The following is a 16,353-nucleotide window of genomic DNA, read 5'->3' on the forward strand; positions in this document are numbered from 1 at the left end:
GATTCTGCAGCAGCATCAGCGTTTGCAGGTAAGTAGCTACATCGACTTACCTGCAAACGCTGATGCTGCTGCAGAATCATCTGTAGCCTCTGGTGCCGATGTGGCCGACACGATGCAGGACCTGGGGCAGGAAGTGAGTGACGGCACAGCGTGATCTCTCGAGAACACGCTGTGTCTGCACTGCCAGAAGCTGGGCGTTCTGAAGAGAAGTGGATGATACTTCTCGTCAGAACGCCCAGCTAGTAAAAGAAGTAAACACGCCCAGATGTACATACATAATACACGCCCAGTTGGACTTTAGCAAGCCTCATTTGCATAAATACAAAAATGGTCATAACTTGGCGAAAAATGCTCGTTTTTTAAAAATAAAAACGTTACTGTAATCTACATTGCAGCGCCGATCTGCTGCAATAGCAGATAGGGGTTGCAAAATCTGGTGACAGAGCCTCTTTAACAATCTCGGTGTCCTACTGCAGAGAGGGGAGAGGCTCATGTTGCAGCCAGTTGTCTTACAGTAAGACACAGGACAGCGAGGCGGAGGTGGGGGTACATGGTTGTCTTCCTTGGACACAAAGAGAAGGTTTCTTTATATATTTCTCAGGACAGGAGGAGATTAAGGGAGGAATTGCTGGGATATTTTAAATTTTTCCTTCAAAGCAGAAGTCCAGGCTTCGTCTTAATAAATCTCATTTGCTTGGTATATGCGTGGCAGTTACCTGATCGTCTTTTTCTACTTGGGGGTTTAGTTTCTTGTAGTTGATGATCATTCTCAACATACACTGAGTTGTGGGCTGGAATTCTGCTTTTAAAGGGCACCTGTCACTACGTATGGAGCCTCTAAAACACCAGCAAGTCGTTATGCAGCTAGGGTTTAGTGTTGCAAACCTGCCCACGTCCGTACCGTCTGCTTAGGTAATAGTTAGTAAAACAAGTTACAAGTTTCTAAGAGGAGTCCGGCAGCATTGTGCGCGTGAAGCACATGACCGTTTACCTCGCATTAATGCGTATACGCAGTGTACTGTCCTCGGCTTCATGCATGTGTATCCCATAAAAAGTTACTTGTAGGTTGTCTTACTAACTATTTCTTAAACGTCCGTTTTTGACGTGGGCAGGTTCGGAACACTAAACCCTAACTGCATAACTAGATGCTGGTGGTTTTAGTGGCTCTAAACCTAGTGACCGGTTCCCTTTAAGGAGAACTAAACAGAAAATTCACACACAAAAAAAAAAATATTACAGCAATTTCTTTCTTAAATTTATTTTATGCTTTGATCCTACTTTTTCATATAGCAATTGAAACTGAGAAATATATAAAGAATTCTCCATGTATTACATGAGATCAGCCATTTCCCCCTTCTCCTCACTATCGTGTCTGACTGTAAGACACCTGGCTGCAGCAGGGAGCTCCCCCCCCCCCTTTGCCCTGTCTGCAGTAGGAGCAAGGATAGGATAGTTAAGCTCCACCACTTTTCTTGACTCCGCCCCTTGCATTGTTCTCCAGCCGATAATGGAACAAATCAGCATAAATTAACCCCTGTGTTCTCTGCAGGATTTCTACAAGACTGCTTGTTTCAGGATTATGCAGAAGATCCTGAAGACTGACAAACAGTATGAGCAAGTTTATATCCTATTTACTTGTATTATTCACTTTGAGGTTTAGTGTTTCTTTAATACCAAAACCAAACCTTTAAAACCATAAAACAAGGCCTTCTGTGTGGGCTGAATACTGCTCTCCATGGATATATCCTTCATAGTCAATCCTTAAAAAGTAGTTCTCTAGAACTATCCTCTCTGACCCAATTTCTATAATGAGACTTGAACCTTAGAAACTATCTTAGAACCCCTATAAAGTTGCAAAACCTGTATTCGTTTTTGCAGTACCAACATTTCTGCTGACTGGTAGGTGACAACTTTAATCACCACAGGAGTAAGACCCGTCAGTGTCACCAGCTTCCTGCTGTGGCTGTCGCTAGGCAACATCCCGAACATGTTCAGCCGCTGCCTGGCAAACCGAGCAAATTAAAATAATTATTCATGAGGGCGTGTAAAGGGTTGCCTAATGACTTACAGAAGTGGGATGCTATAGTATTTTACTGGAGTCTCCCCTTAGATAGGCTTTGGGTGCCCACGTTTTTAGATGAGCAATTGAAATAAAAATAATCCGTATGTCTCATTTTATATAGTTTCTGCCTAGTTCAGCAGCCTCGTCTGGCATGAAAGGATTGCTTTCATGAACATCTGGTGGCACAGCCTAACTCGGTAGTTGGGCAGCTGATGTGCCCGCCTGTAATCTTTGTCTCCGCTTTCCTCGACCTTTTGTGTAAGGGAGACGTAGGAAAAGTCAAAAGGGGTTTCTCACCTTGTTTGTGCCATTGGAGTTCTCAATGCGCATTTTAATGATGTCATAATTAACTTCCTTAATTCCAGCTTCTGTCATCTGTCTTCTCGAAATGTGAGAAAATGTGTCTGAAAGGTCGACATATGGGCTTTATACAATTGATTCTGCCGAGAAATTAGCAAAATGGTAATTTAATGCTCCTTAAGAAACATGTAGCGTAAATCATATGCACCGTGCAACAAATAACACTTTCCTGCCCTGTGTATTGTCTTCAAGTTGAAAACGCTATCTCCCCCCCCCCCCCTTTAGGTACTGAATACATTTTTACTTACTCCTCCTTAACTTCACGCTCTGTAATGGAAGAGGACAATTTGTCTCCTAATAAGCAGATAGAAGTACTGCAGTGTACTTTTAGGTTCTGGTCTGCCCTTTCACAATTGAATGCATTACAAAGCAGGGTCACACACTTTCCAATTTGGATCCTAAAGTACACATCCTAAAGTTTCTGGTTTGTGAATAGAATGGCAGAATTACAGTGAACACTGACACGATAGAAGAGCAGTAGAAGGGGGTATGACCATTTCAATTTATGACATTTAGGGAAAATGTCAGTGACTACTGTTATGAGTAGCATCTCTAAGGCCATGTTCACATCTCGTTTTGGCTGTATGTTCGGTGTATTGAAAAAGGTTCCTATACCACACAGCACTTGTTTATTTTTGCAATGGAAGTCTATGAGCGATGTATGCAATTATATTACACACGGTTTATTGGGAGATTTTCCTGGCTTGTGCACCAAACGTAAAGAAAAACGAAGATGTTAACAGAGCCTTAGGCGCCTTTTAGACAGGGCTGTGATCGCCTGAACAGTCGTTTAATGAACGTCCGCGCCTGATCATTGTCCAGTGTAGACCTGCCCAGCGATAAAACGATAAAACGCTTTTTTGTTGTTAATCACATCTTTAAAATTGTCGTTTGTCAGCAGCACGATAATGCAAAGTGTATGAGAGGGGGGGGGCTCAAACAAATGATTGCATGAACGATCGCTTGTACGAATCCCCTCCTGATCATTGCCACAGGAAAATTAAAGTAAACGAGCGCCAACCAACTTCCTATATCATCGTTCGCGCTCGTTATGGACAGTTTATCTGCCCATGTAAAAGAACCCTTCGTATTGGTAGTAGTAATAATACTTACACAGCGTTAAAGGGGTTGTCCAGTCATGAGAAATTGATGGTCTATCCTCCGGATAAGCCATTAATACCTGATTCGGGGGGGGGGGGGGTCAGACTGTCAGCACCCCCACTGACCAGCTGTTTTGAAGGGGCCGTGGTGCTCGTATGAGCGCTGCTTCCCCTTCATTTCTTATCCTCTTGCACTATGAATCGTCAGTACGTTTGTAGCGGGGTTCACAGTGATACAGCCATCTCCTATTGAAGTGAATGAGGGAATACTGCGTGGCCGCCACTACTAGTTTGTCGGTGATTCACAGTATGAGCAGTGACCGAAATTAAGGGGAATCGGCACTGGTACGAGCGCTGCAGCCGCTTCAAAACAGGTTCTCGGCGGGGGTTCTGGGAGTTGGACCCCTACCGAACAGATATTTAAGCCCTATCCTGAGGATAGACCATCAATTTCTTATGACTGTACAACCCCTTTAAAGGGGTATTACAATTTCAGCAAATAAGTTATTCCTTCCTCAAGCTTTTCAAGATCTCTGCTTGCTGTCATTTCAAAGGAACCTTCATTGTTTACTTCCAGGGGATTAAAATCTGTCCTGGTCACGTGATAATCACACAGATGTTCGGCTTATTACAAGACAAAGCATCTGATAACTGTACTGTAATAAGCGGAGCACCTCTATGTCCGTCACATGACCAGGACAGGTTTTTATCGCATAGAAGTAAACTTTGAATGTTCCTTTTAATTGACAGCAAGCAGAGAGAGTAATTGATACAGCAAGTATATTGAAAATTTTGAATAGTTTAGTATTATGCAATGTATAATCTTTATTTGCTGAAGCTGCAGGTCTGAATGAGTGTCTGCCTCTGTCTCTGTAATAATCCAAGCTGAGCCCAGTTACGTTAAGTGCCATGCTCTTTGATTTGGCGCGGTATTCGACTCGCATGGCAATAGCCACTATATTTCCTTACGTAGTTGCCAATTATCTATCATGTTCTCCCATCTGTGAGTGTATTTTATCAGATGGGATAGTTGGGAAACTTCCAGGATAGGGCAACATGGATGGCACTCAACCTTATCACTGGGAAAGTGAATTCTGAGGCATGGGGCTTGTCATTAAATAGCTAAAAAAGAAACTGTTTTCTACAGCTTGTGAGAACACAGTCATAATATATATGTAGACCTGGAAGACCTGCCAGTTGTACAAGACGAAGTTCTCATTTATTCCTGGTCGAGTGTTTACTACTCACGCTCGAGACGTGACATGGGAATATCTGCTCTTATAAAAAGATTTATGAAATCCCAATAACGTTTTACAGGAGGTCCACATAGATTTCAACTACAGATGCAGGCCGCTTTGTTCTAACCGGTCATCACTCCTCTATCTAGCTGGGTCCTAGATCTGTGCTCATCCAGATCTTCCTGCTTCATGAATAGAATACAGAGAAAGGCTCCTGTGTTGAGCTGAAACGTCGTGTGTATATGGACCAATAAAGCTCCTTTTTCTACCTTGCTTATACCTTGGAGTGCTGCCTGATTTTTGGATTCTACTACAGCAGGTCTGTTAGCCCTGACCTGGGCAGGTCGGCACCCACCTACGATTTACAAGGCTGTGCGGCTGACATTGTATTTGGACATTAGAATACAGAACGGATAGAAATACTGTCATACTGTAGCAAGAAGGCGACACATTTCACTGCTTTTGGGAGAAGATGGGCTGCTACCCACCTCACCGCTGTCATGGCTGCCACTAAAGGTGTTCTCTTATAAAGACAACCCCTGTTTAATCTGAAGCCGGCCCAGCAATACTAGCAGGTCGCTGGGAGAAGCTGCAGCCGTGTTTCTGCTCTGGATCAGAAAAACAGAGCTCCGACCGCTATTAAGATATATTATGAAATGAAACGTGGCAGAGTTTTGGACCACGTGGTATTAAAAGGTGGACATGCACTTTAGGCAGTCGCATAAAAGGTTACTCCGGTCTAAGGCATTTCTGGGACTTGCACCTACTGGGAGAACGGGGCCCACTGATGCATCTCTTGGCCGCCTCATCAAGGTAAAAGATGAATGGAGAGGTGGCTTCACATGTGCGCTGCTATCGCAATGTACTTTTGAGGGAGTTACGATAGAAATGCCTTAAATGTCTTATTCCGTTGATATTTAATAAATGTCTTCGATGCGAATAACCCCTTCAGGCATCATACGTATTTTTTTATGATGTAGTAATAGGGTCCATGTACTGCATTGAGCAAATAAGGTCAAGGCTCCTGGGCGCATATTGTAGTCACAAATATGATGGGAAGGTGACCGCAGTAAGGTTAGGGCTCCACGACATTTTTTTGGTTGCATGACCGTGGCATTGGTTAGAATTCTTGTTGGTTTGTTGGAAGTCGCAATTTTACAACAACTCTCAGGCGATAAAATTTTGAAACTAGAGGTCGCGCTAAACATTTTTCAGAAGAGTAAAAAAACACTACTCTTTATGGAGTATTTTTAGTCAAGGAGGTGTATGACATTAACAAAAAATACTATAATAATAGTAAATAGGCTGAAAAATATTTAGTGTGACCATAGTGTATATGTGTATATATATATATATATATATATATATATCTATCACGCCTGTAAAGATATGCAGCAACACGCGGTCAGACTGGACTTCCTGAAAGCAACATTTGCTACAGAGGGTTATTTTCCATATAAATAGCCAGCTAGATAGATGTCGATATTTTAGCGTCTGTATTATAGACCTGCAGTCGTTCAGAATGAAGCCATAGACCAAAAACGATAGAGATAGAAATGAGAGAGGGATATAGATAGAGAATTATTACCTTCATCAGACTAGCAGGTACTGGAGGGCTGCGGAGGTGCCGCTTGGAGCCTTCCATGAGTCTTGTGCTGGTGGCTTAGTGTAAGAGTTATTTTACATATGAAGAATTTCTGAGAACCTGCTCTTTTGTACTTTTTTTTTTTAAATTCCGCTGCCACGCTGCCTGCCCGAATCAAATTTAGTCTTATGTACAGATTCCTTTACAGGAGTCAATGGTCCTCTGGGTGCAATGGACCCGTGGCATAACATTATGTATTTTATTTTGAGGTTGCTGCTTTTTGTTTTTCCGGATAAACCGTGAGACCATTACAGCCAATTCATGTCTAACCTCTTACACACAACAATGGTGGTTTCATATCCCAGTGTCGCTAAGAGAAGCAGTAATTGGTGTTAGAAGCGGGTACAGTCTTTCTAACTGGGAGACGGTGGGCGGCGATTGTCCTCGTTATTCCACGACCATAGAATTTCCGTTCACTAGAAAGACGTTTATGACATCATTAAGGACTTTTTTTTCAAAATAAAAAGTCACCGTCTTATTCCCTCGTGTGATTTCCTTATTGTTCGTCTTAAAAGTAACAGGTTAAATAAAACACGGTCCAAATGAAGACCATCATTAAATATTTGCAGCGTATGGACCACGTGGCTCTCAAAGGTAACAGAAGCCTGTTTCTTAAATGTCGAGGGCATGCCGGTACTAGCAAATTGTATGGGGGGGGGGTTTAAATGGGAGTTCTTTGGTCCGTTTATCTACACAGCGCATTGTGTACAGGGAGTTCCGGTAATTGCTGTAACAATGTTCGTAGGTCAAGGCCTTTTCTTTTCTACGTTTTATTATTTACAGAAGAGACAAAAATGTCTTACTAGATGTTTTTTTTTGTTTTTTTTAAACTATCTTCATTCGTGATTTTGTAGCAAACCTGTTGAGTATTTGCATGTAAGTTTATTAATTGGAAAATAAAGCTGGAGTTTTTTTTTTTTTTTTTTTATGTGCACGGTTTATATTTTTTTTCCTTCCGTGGCATTTGCACTTTTTGTAGTGTGATATTCTGAGTTAGGCTGAGCTTAAACATTGTGACTTTACATTACATTCTTAACAATAAGGCCTCATTCAGTTATTTTCTTCAGGGTGCTATCCGGTTTTTTTAACTGATCGCACGCTGACCCATTCATTTCAATGGTGCCATGCACACTTCCGTTGTTTTGACTGTTCCGTCAAAAGTAGAGCATGTCCTACTTTTGTCCGTTGTTCAGTGACCGTGGGGCCCATTGAGGTTTATGGGTCCGTCAAAACGGACAGCACACAGAAGGCATCCGTGTGTCGTCCGTTTTTGACAGATCCGTTGCCAAGCAACGGCTGGGCGTGCCAAAGTTCACAGCATTCAACACACAAGATGGATATGGACAGACTGATCACAATGGTGCCCGACCACCCAGAACTGTGGGATACACGGGCAGAGTTGTACCACGACCGGTACAAAAAGGATGCCGTGTGGGAGGAGCTTTCAAAGGCGATGTTGCAGTGTCGTCGGGAGCAGTGAAGTCGTGCACAGCGGCCGAAAATAAGTAAATACACACGTTGCACTTTGCTGTAATTCATTATTTATGGCCCTGTTTTGCTATTATGCCATAGTATGCTTGTTTGTGGTGAAAACAGCGCCAAAACGATCATGTAACGTTCCTATGGGTGTTCCCTGTGTCATGTGACAAGTTAATTTTAATACCTTCCGTTTTTAAAATGGAAGCACAACGTCCGGAACAAAGGAACGGACATGGAGTGAAAACGGAAAGCACATGGAAGTTATAGCGGACACACGGATCCGTTTCAAAAAGGACGTCAAAACGGTGAAGGATGTGTGTATGAGGCCTAAGGGCTTGTCCACACACAAGGGAATTGCTGCAGAAATTCCGTTGAAAGTCGAAGGCTTTCTGCGGGGAACAACGCACCATTTCCTGCGGTTTTTACGGCAGAAAATGGTGCGTAAATTTTGACGCTTTTTTCTCAATGTTAGGAGATGGAGACATCTCCTCTAAAAAACGCAGCAATTCTGCACACTTTCCGCAGCAGGAATTGTCATGCTGCGGTTTGAAAAATGCGCACCACAGGTCCATTTCGGGTCGGAAATTTTACGCAGTGTGTGGATGAGATTTGTTAAATCTCACCCTCTATTCTGCTACTGTATTCTGCTGCGTTTTTTCCGTCCGAAATTCCGTCCAGAAAAAAACACGGTAATTCCGTAGCGTGTGGACGAGCCCTAATAGCGATGTATAGGTGAGTAATATGGTCGAGAGACGTGTAGAATTTGTCCTGTCCTCCAGGGTCATATAAGGCGATTTTTTTTTTTCTTCTTTTAAATTATCTACGAACATATTTCTTCCCACGCCCTGTCCATATAGTTATTTTTTTTTTTTTTTGTTTTTTTTTTCCCTTTCCCCCTAATTTTTTTTCGGTATACACCAATACAAAATGAATCGTGATGGCATGCAAAAAAAATAAAAAATGTCAGATACTATAAGGGTTTGTTCACACTGCTTATTTTCGGGCTGATTTTGGAGCATAAACGCCTTGTTTTACGCTCCAAAATACACTTGAAATAAGCCTGCAAACTGTGTCCCATTGTTTTCAATGGGAAACACACTTTGCTGTTCACACTGGCGTATTTTTATGCTGCTAAATTAATAAAATGCCTCATAAAAAGTAGTAGCGCGTCGCTTCTTGAGGCATTTTTGAAGTTGATTTTCCATTGATACTATGAAAAACTCCTCAAACTCCTCCAAAATAATCTTCAAATTAAAAGAAGCTTCAAAATCGCCTTGAAGTCAGAGGCTGTTTTCTCTTGAAAACACGTTTCCCCACGTTTTTCTACGTGTGGACATACCCTAAGGCCACGTTCACACAGTTTGTTTGTTTTTTTGCAGGCAGAAAAATCTGCCTCTAAATTCCTTCAGGAATTTTGAGGCAGATTTTGACCTGTCTGCAAATTATTGCGGAGTTTTTTTGCCCGCGGCCATTGAGTGCCGCAGGCAAAAAACGCAGCGAAAAACACTTTCTCAGCCTCCCATTGATTTCAATGGGAGGTCAGAGGCGGAACCGTGGCTAGAAAGAGCATGTCGCTTTTTTACCGCGAGCGGTTAAACGCCACACGGTAAAAAAAATCCTCTTTATTGAAATCAATGGCAGGCGGTTTTGGCCGTTTTTTGCCGCTGCGGTTTCTGCATCAAAATCAGCGTAAAAAAAATAAGTGTGAACTGGGTCTTAGAAAAAAAAATCTGCGTGAAATCTGCGCCACATAGAGGTACAGTATGGCCACACTATATTTCTACAGGTGCATAATGCAGTATTCTGGTTCCGTACAACACAGATCCAGCATACGGTTGTTCACATGAGCCCTTTCACGTACTCGACCACAACATCTCCTTCTATATATTTCCTTGCTATTATTTTTGCTTTGCCAGTAGTGTTTCTTCCGCCGCCAGTGGATCATCCATTCACCTAAACCTTCACCCTTAGATTTTGTTAACATGTAAAATGTCTCTTCTTGATTCATACCCTGATGAAAGTCTCTATGCTGTAGTAAAACTTTCACTACAATTTTATTTTGTTGTAAAAAGAAAAGACATCCATTCATTCTTGGCTGACCAGCAGAAATACCTCGTGGCCCATCCTGCTTTTTCCCTCCCATCCTGAGCAGAGTTGTTACCCTAGCTTGGCGATGGTGTCGGTAGGCTCCCGGTCATCCTTTTTTTTTCTTTTCCCCTTCAATTTGTCCCCTGTTCTTGACCACTGCTTTATGTGGTCCCTTAAATAACAAATGTATTTGGACAAGTTTTGTCTTGTCAAACCGCCCCTCTATGTATACGCTCTAAACTGCGTCTTACACTGATCCTGTAAGCAAACCCAATACTACCCCTCTCCTTCCCCCTTCCCTTTTGTTGAGCGATGGCTAAGTGAGCTTTATACGGTTATTTTGTAGGTTACCTACCTGCACTGGTAAGACGCAGAGGCTACTACATCTCTTTGCATTTTTTTATATGGTTTACATGTTACTATTCTTTAGGCTTATGCTTTGACCTGTTTACACTTATCTGTGATGTATCTGTTTTCTGACGTACCTCTACTCTTAGGCCCTGTTCACATGACCAGGTTTCCCAGCCGTCTGACGGGCGTTCAAAAAAACGGTCGTCACGTGGCTGTAATAGGAACAATAGACCCCCAAATGGAGCTATTCACACAACCTATTTTTTATTTTATTTTTGACGACTCGGGAGACCGGGCCGTCAAAAAATGGGACATACCCTATTTTCGGCTGTTCTCCCGGCCGCCCCAGCTCCTGTAGAAGTCTATTGAGCCCGGGTAATACACGGCCATCGTTTTTGTAACATTACGTATATTTGGTTATTTATCTTCAGTTTGTTTAAGTAATTAGCAATTTTTACCAGCTACTTAATAGACTTTTACTGAGCTATAATGTTCCACCAATAAAAGCAAAGATTATTGTAGTTGTCCATCCGCATATGCACTAAAACAGTCATGTACCTTGCTCATGCCATGTCATGTACCTTGCTCAGGCCATGTCACATACCCATATATTGCTTTGTTCATATGGCCGTAAACTAGCTGGACTACATTTCTTTTGGTTCTTGCACTAAATATCCCTAAGAATACTAAGCCATGTACTATTAGAAAAATGTTCCTGCCTAATTGGGGTCCATCCAAAAGAGCAAGCATCCTGTATGTTGGGAAGCATTGTGACGCAATGTTTAGTACTGTTGGCTTGCGGTACTGGGGTAATGGTTGCAAATCCAACCAATGGCAACCTCAGCATGAAGTTTGTGTTCACCCCCAGTTCTTGTTTAGCTTCCTATGAAAGTGGCCATCATATAAAGGTGACCTATGGAAGTAAAATTTTTACCTCCAGTGGAAAAATACTGATGAGTGAGAAGTCTGTATACAATACGACACTATAACAATGGTAAATCGGTCTTGTAATACATGGAGTTTAAAGGGGTTGACTCATTTTGACAACCCCTGTCCATGTGTTCTATTAGGATACATTGAGTCCTAGAGGAGGTTCCAATGGGATCCCGCTGTATGAGCCAGAGCAGGATAACAAGCAACAGCTTTTGCGTACCCCAATCCCGCATCTGATAGTTAATGGCTTAATTTTCTCAGTTTAGCAATATTTATTGCAAGAATAAAAACAAATGTAGTTAGTTTATGTATGGCCATATGATCAAAACATAAATATATATGGTTATTTGACATGACTGCATGTAATACTAGATGTATTGGGAGCTGGACCCTTGACGATCAGCTGATTTCCTGTGGCAGCTCTCATGTTAAGTGGGTTTACAGAGATCACAAACATATCGATCATATGGGCACGTCATCACTGCAGGATAGTAAACCAGGAAGCATCGAGTGGCTGCGCTGGAACGGGTGATTGAGTGATGATAATGATCAGGTGAGTAATGGGTCTTTTATTGTTTTTATGGCTTTCCCCCTTCCCAGACAGATTTTTTTTCTAGTCTCTGAAAACATCATTAAACGAACACTACACACATAAAATGCACAAAAAAATATCCCAGCAATTCCTGCATTAATCTAAGTCTTTCCTTTGATCCTATTTTATCTTGTACTGCAATTACTACTGAGACATATATAAAGGTGTGTGTGTGTGTGTGTGTGTGTGTGTGTGTGTGTGTGTGTGTTTTCTAGGAGAATAGCCATCCCCCCCCCCCTTTCCTTATACTCAGAATTCGGTGTCTGGCGGTAAGGCAACTGGCTGCAGCAGGAGCCTCCCCTTCTGTCCTGACTGCAGTAGGACACACATAATTAAGTCCCACTCCGTTCAACTGAAAATGGAACGGATTCATTAGAAATTAACCCCTTTTGTTCTATGCAGGATTTCTACTGTTTTGCAGCCTGACAATACTGTTTACTTTTATCTTTAATTTCTAGATTTAGTGTTTAGGGTTTTGTCTGTCAGAGAAGTAAATGTAATTGGCGGATTCTGCATGTAGTGTAAAGTTATTTTTATAGCGGTATTTTTCATAACCTCTTGATCATACAGTCCATATAGATAGTAATGCATATTCCGCACCCACTGATACTCATATCATAAGGTGGCCATAGACATGGTTTTCTTATAAATCTGTTCATACACAACAGTAATTAATGATAGTTGGTTCAAAAGTCCTTTAGACATATCTATACGTTTTAGTATGATCATGATGCGTATTTGGGCAGTGTTGACTACTTTTCTATGAGGCACATTGTACATGTCAGTCCTTAATCAAACGTATTTTTCACGTTGTTGGGTTTGTCTTTGTCTACGGGACTGTATATTATTGGGTGGCCTATATGTCAATGACCAGCTTTACAGAGAATGTCCGTCTTCGGTTTTGTTCTTGCATTGTTTAATGTCGCCCGAGTTAATTTTCAAGTGACGCGAACAAACTCGCGAAGGGTTAAGCCAGCAGGAAAGAATTCATTTCCACTTTAATGACCTAGCCTTGCTGGGCTTGGACAATGGGGAACATGCTTCTGACTTGTACTCCTATTGCCAATTAACACCTTCTATAACAGGTTGCCTCCGCTCAGCACTGAAGCAGACGCAGTCGCTGTAGTTTACATGCCGCTTGTTTTTCACACTACTTGTTTAATGCTCACAAAATTAAAGCATTAAAAGGATGGCTCAGAGTATGAAATAAACATACCGTCCTCCGTCCCCGGCTATATATTTGTATGATTTTATGATGATTTCCGTGCACTTTCTTCCTATTATAAATCCTATGTAAAGATTCTAATTGCTTTAAACTACGTCCTGTACACTCAGACAAGTCTGTTTTTTCTTCCTTTCCCATATTAATGTCACTGCTCGTTATCTGGGTATCATTTTGCCTTAAAAAAAAAAAAAAAAGACCTTTTCTGTCTTTATATTAGTTGAGTGGACTACTTTATAAAGTACAGAAGTATAAAAAATAATAAATGCTGGCTTGAAAGATATTACATTTTTACTGTAGCCCTTGTTAATATTCATTACTTTGTAGGTTTTATTTACAGCAAACAGTTCAGCGGCTGATTACAGCTTTCTTATCAGTCGTTTTGACTCTCGTTTAATCAGCAGGTATTTAATAAACCTGGCTAAGTAAGTGATAGAAGTTCACACTAACAGGAAGGTGAAGTAAAACGGCTAATAGTGTTAATAAATTTGCTAAAAGGCCTGAGCAGATAACACATTAGGTCTGTGCTGTTACCATCTGAAATGCCTTCTGTAGCACTTTGTCAACAAGCACTGTCCATGTGAAAAAGACAAGCCAGTATGCCGGCTTCCAGCGTAATCCACTACTAGCACGTTTTTTTAAATAAAAAATATATATAATATAAATAAATAAAATAATAAAAATAAAAAGTGTGTGTGTGTGTATATGTATATATATATATATATATATATATATATATACACTACTGGGTGTGAATTGATCTTCTTGTTTTGTGTGGATTTAATAAGCGAGTGGAGAAGTCCAATGATAATAACCTTTATTTACTCAGCGCCGACTTAACACCCTTTTACACGGGCCAATGATCGGTTCAATGAGCACTCGTACGAACGCTCGTTCCCGATCATTGCCCTGTGCAAACGGCATCTATCAGTAAACATCGATTGCCTGATTGCATCTCGGCATCTATCGGCTGATTGCATCTTTTATGCCAACCAAAAAGTGGTCGCTAGTCAGCAGCACGTCTGAACAGGGAGATGTGCTGCCGATATAACGCAGATGCATGGGGACTAACGATCGCTCCTCCCATACATTACCGATGATTGCTCCTTGTGAATGGAGATAAAGAGCGCCGATCAATGAGCAGTATCGTCGATCGACTCTCAATTTGATGGCCAGTATCGGGCTGTCTAAAAGGACCTTGAGTATACAGTTAAAATAACCTAAATCATATAGTAAATGTTGACAAAAACCTCTGCTAAAAATATTTGAGCAAAGCGAAAACCCTGCCTGTTAGTACTTACATCGGGTTATGCAAGACACTATATAGTCTTGTCAGAGGATATTTGTAGGACAAGTGGACAATGTCTCATCCAAGATGCATGTGACATGACGTGTGCAGTACCTGACATATTACGACTCTGTACTAGGTACGAGATACAGAGTTGTAATACAGCACCCATCGAAGCCTATGGGCCCTACTGGAACTCCAGATACCTCCAACTTCATACCGAGACATAAAGCGTTTTCTCTGCTTCGTATGGAATATAACAGGGAAAAATTTTACCTTGTCCCATCAGATGCTGTGTTCTCATTTAGAAGCATTGCTATCTCTGTAATACGGTGCTGTACAGACAGTGGCACACGGAGTGCCTATGACTCCATAGTATGGAATTGTGCCACCATTTAGGCTTTGTGCACACAACTTGGGCGTCGTTCACATCTGTGTTGGAGGCTCCGTTAGGCTCCTCTGTCGCAGATCCAGTCGAGATTACCGGTAACAATCCTGCGCTATTATTTCTGGTAAAACCTTGGGACACCCCGATGGAAAGTTGATGGAACCCATTAAAGTCAAAGGGTGCCGTCGGCCGCCAGTGGTATCCATGGTGCTATGGAACCGTTGCTTCCGGTTTTTCCTAGTTCTGCTCCACTAACTTAGCAGAAAGCCAGAAACCTACGACGCAGGTGTGAACATAGCCTTAGCCGTCTACATGAAACCTTACTGGAATCATTGATATGATGATTTTTAGATAGATCTATTTATCTTCTCTGCTGGCTTACACTTTGTTGATTTATTGTTACATTGGTACGTTTTTGGTGCTATTTTGCTTTTCTTTTCATGAGACGATGGATACCTTACACACGTTTGTATAATTAATTGGCTCCTTTCTATCATTTTTAACGAAAAATAAATGTGTTATCTTTATTTTTTATTTTTTTTCCCCCCAGTTTTCTGTTCTATGTAAAAAAAAAATAATAATAATATAGAGTAGAAATCGGTGCTGAGCATAAAACTGAAATGACTTTCTGTGCTCTTCCCAATTATATTATCATGATATCATCATTATCCTGGGCTGCGACTTCGTGGACGCCCAGGATAAGACGCTCTAGGTTTCAGATTGTTTCTACCTCCTGAGTGAAGGCTGTGATTATTGCCCTGCAGGCAGGTCAGTTCACTGGATAACACTTTTAGACAGTTAAAGGCAGATTGTAGCAGCTATACTTCTTTATTTTATTTTTTTTGAGAGTGAGAGAAATCAGTCCGATTTTCAAGTGTCTTGTAACTGACCTTTTGCCAAAATCAAAAGAATTTCGTTTCGTTCTAATTTCTTATCCTTGGCTTTCTTGTAAAATCCCCTTTTACATCCGACATTTTATGATATGAATGTTAAGTAGAGGCGTATTGTGTCGGTAGCAGGAAAAACGCGAATTTTTTTGTGGCTATTAAATTCACCATTTAAAGTGGAATTCCAATGAAAAAGGCGCATTCTTAAGTGTGATACCGACCTGCTATTTACTTCAGCGCACGCTGCTTTTTTAGGGCACGACAATGATTAGTGGCTGCTGCATTGTAGCCTAAGCTACAAAGGAACTCCGAAGGAGTATAGGCCCTTTTACACAGGCCAATGATCAGGCAAATACTCATTCATCAGTTGATCGTATCGTTTATGCAGCAGAATATATTATCGTTGTCTGCTTTGGAGCCCAAAAAAAGTGTCCAAAATACGCTTAAAAAAAAACCCTCAAGAAGCGCTCGCATTTCAAAAATCCAGAGGGAATTTTGAGGCAGATTTTTTTCTGTTTGGCAAAAAAATGTGTACATTGTACTCTGATGGACGTTACGTACAGGACCAGTGAGGACTTGCTTAAATCTTTCTCTACTTTTCTTAATTGGACACAACTTATAAGAAAAACTGTCCTTTCTCCTCTGCTGGAAATCGCTTCTGCAGCAGGACTCCATCCAAACAAGTATGATTTAGTTTGTTGGAGCTCCATTGACCTTTCT

At 41.3% G+C, this 16,353-nt stretch overlaps 1 protein-coding gene across 1 annotated transcript in view; it reads left to right on the forward strand.

Annotated features, from left to right (window-relative positions):
- Positions 1-16,353, forward strand: part of PSMD14 (proteasome 26S subunit, non-ATPase 14) — a 73,303-nt gene that overhangs the window by 13,137 nt on the left and 43,813 nt on the right. The window lies entirely within an intron of this gene.

This window comes from Rhinoderma darwinii, chromosome 6 (assembly GCF_050947455.1).
Source record: "Rhinoderma darwinii isolate aRhiDar2 chromosome 6, aRhiDar2.hap1, whole genome shotgun sequence".
In the NCBI taxonomy this organism is placed as follows: domain Eukaryota; kingdom Metazoa; phylum Chordata; class Amphibia; order Anura; family Rhinodermatidae; genus Rhinoderma; species Rhinoderma darwinii.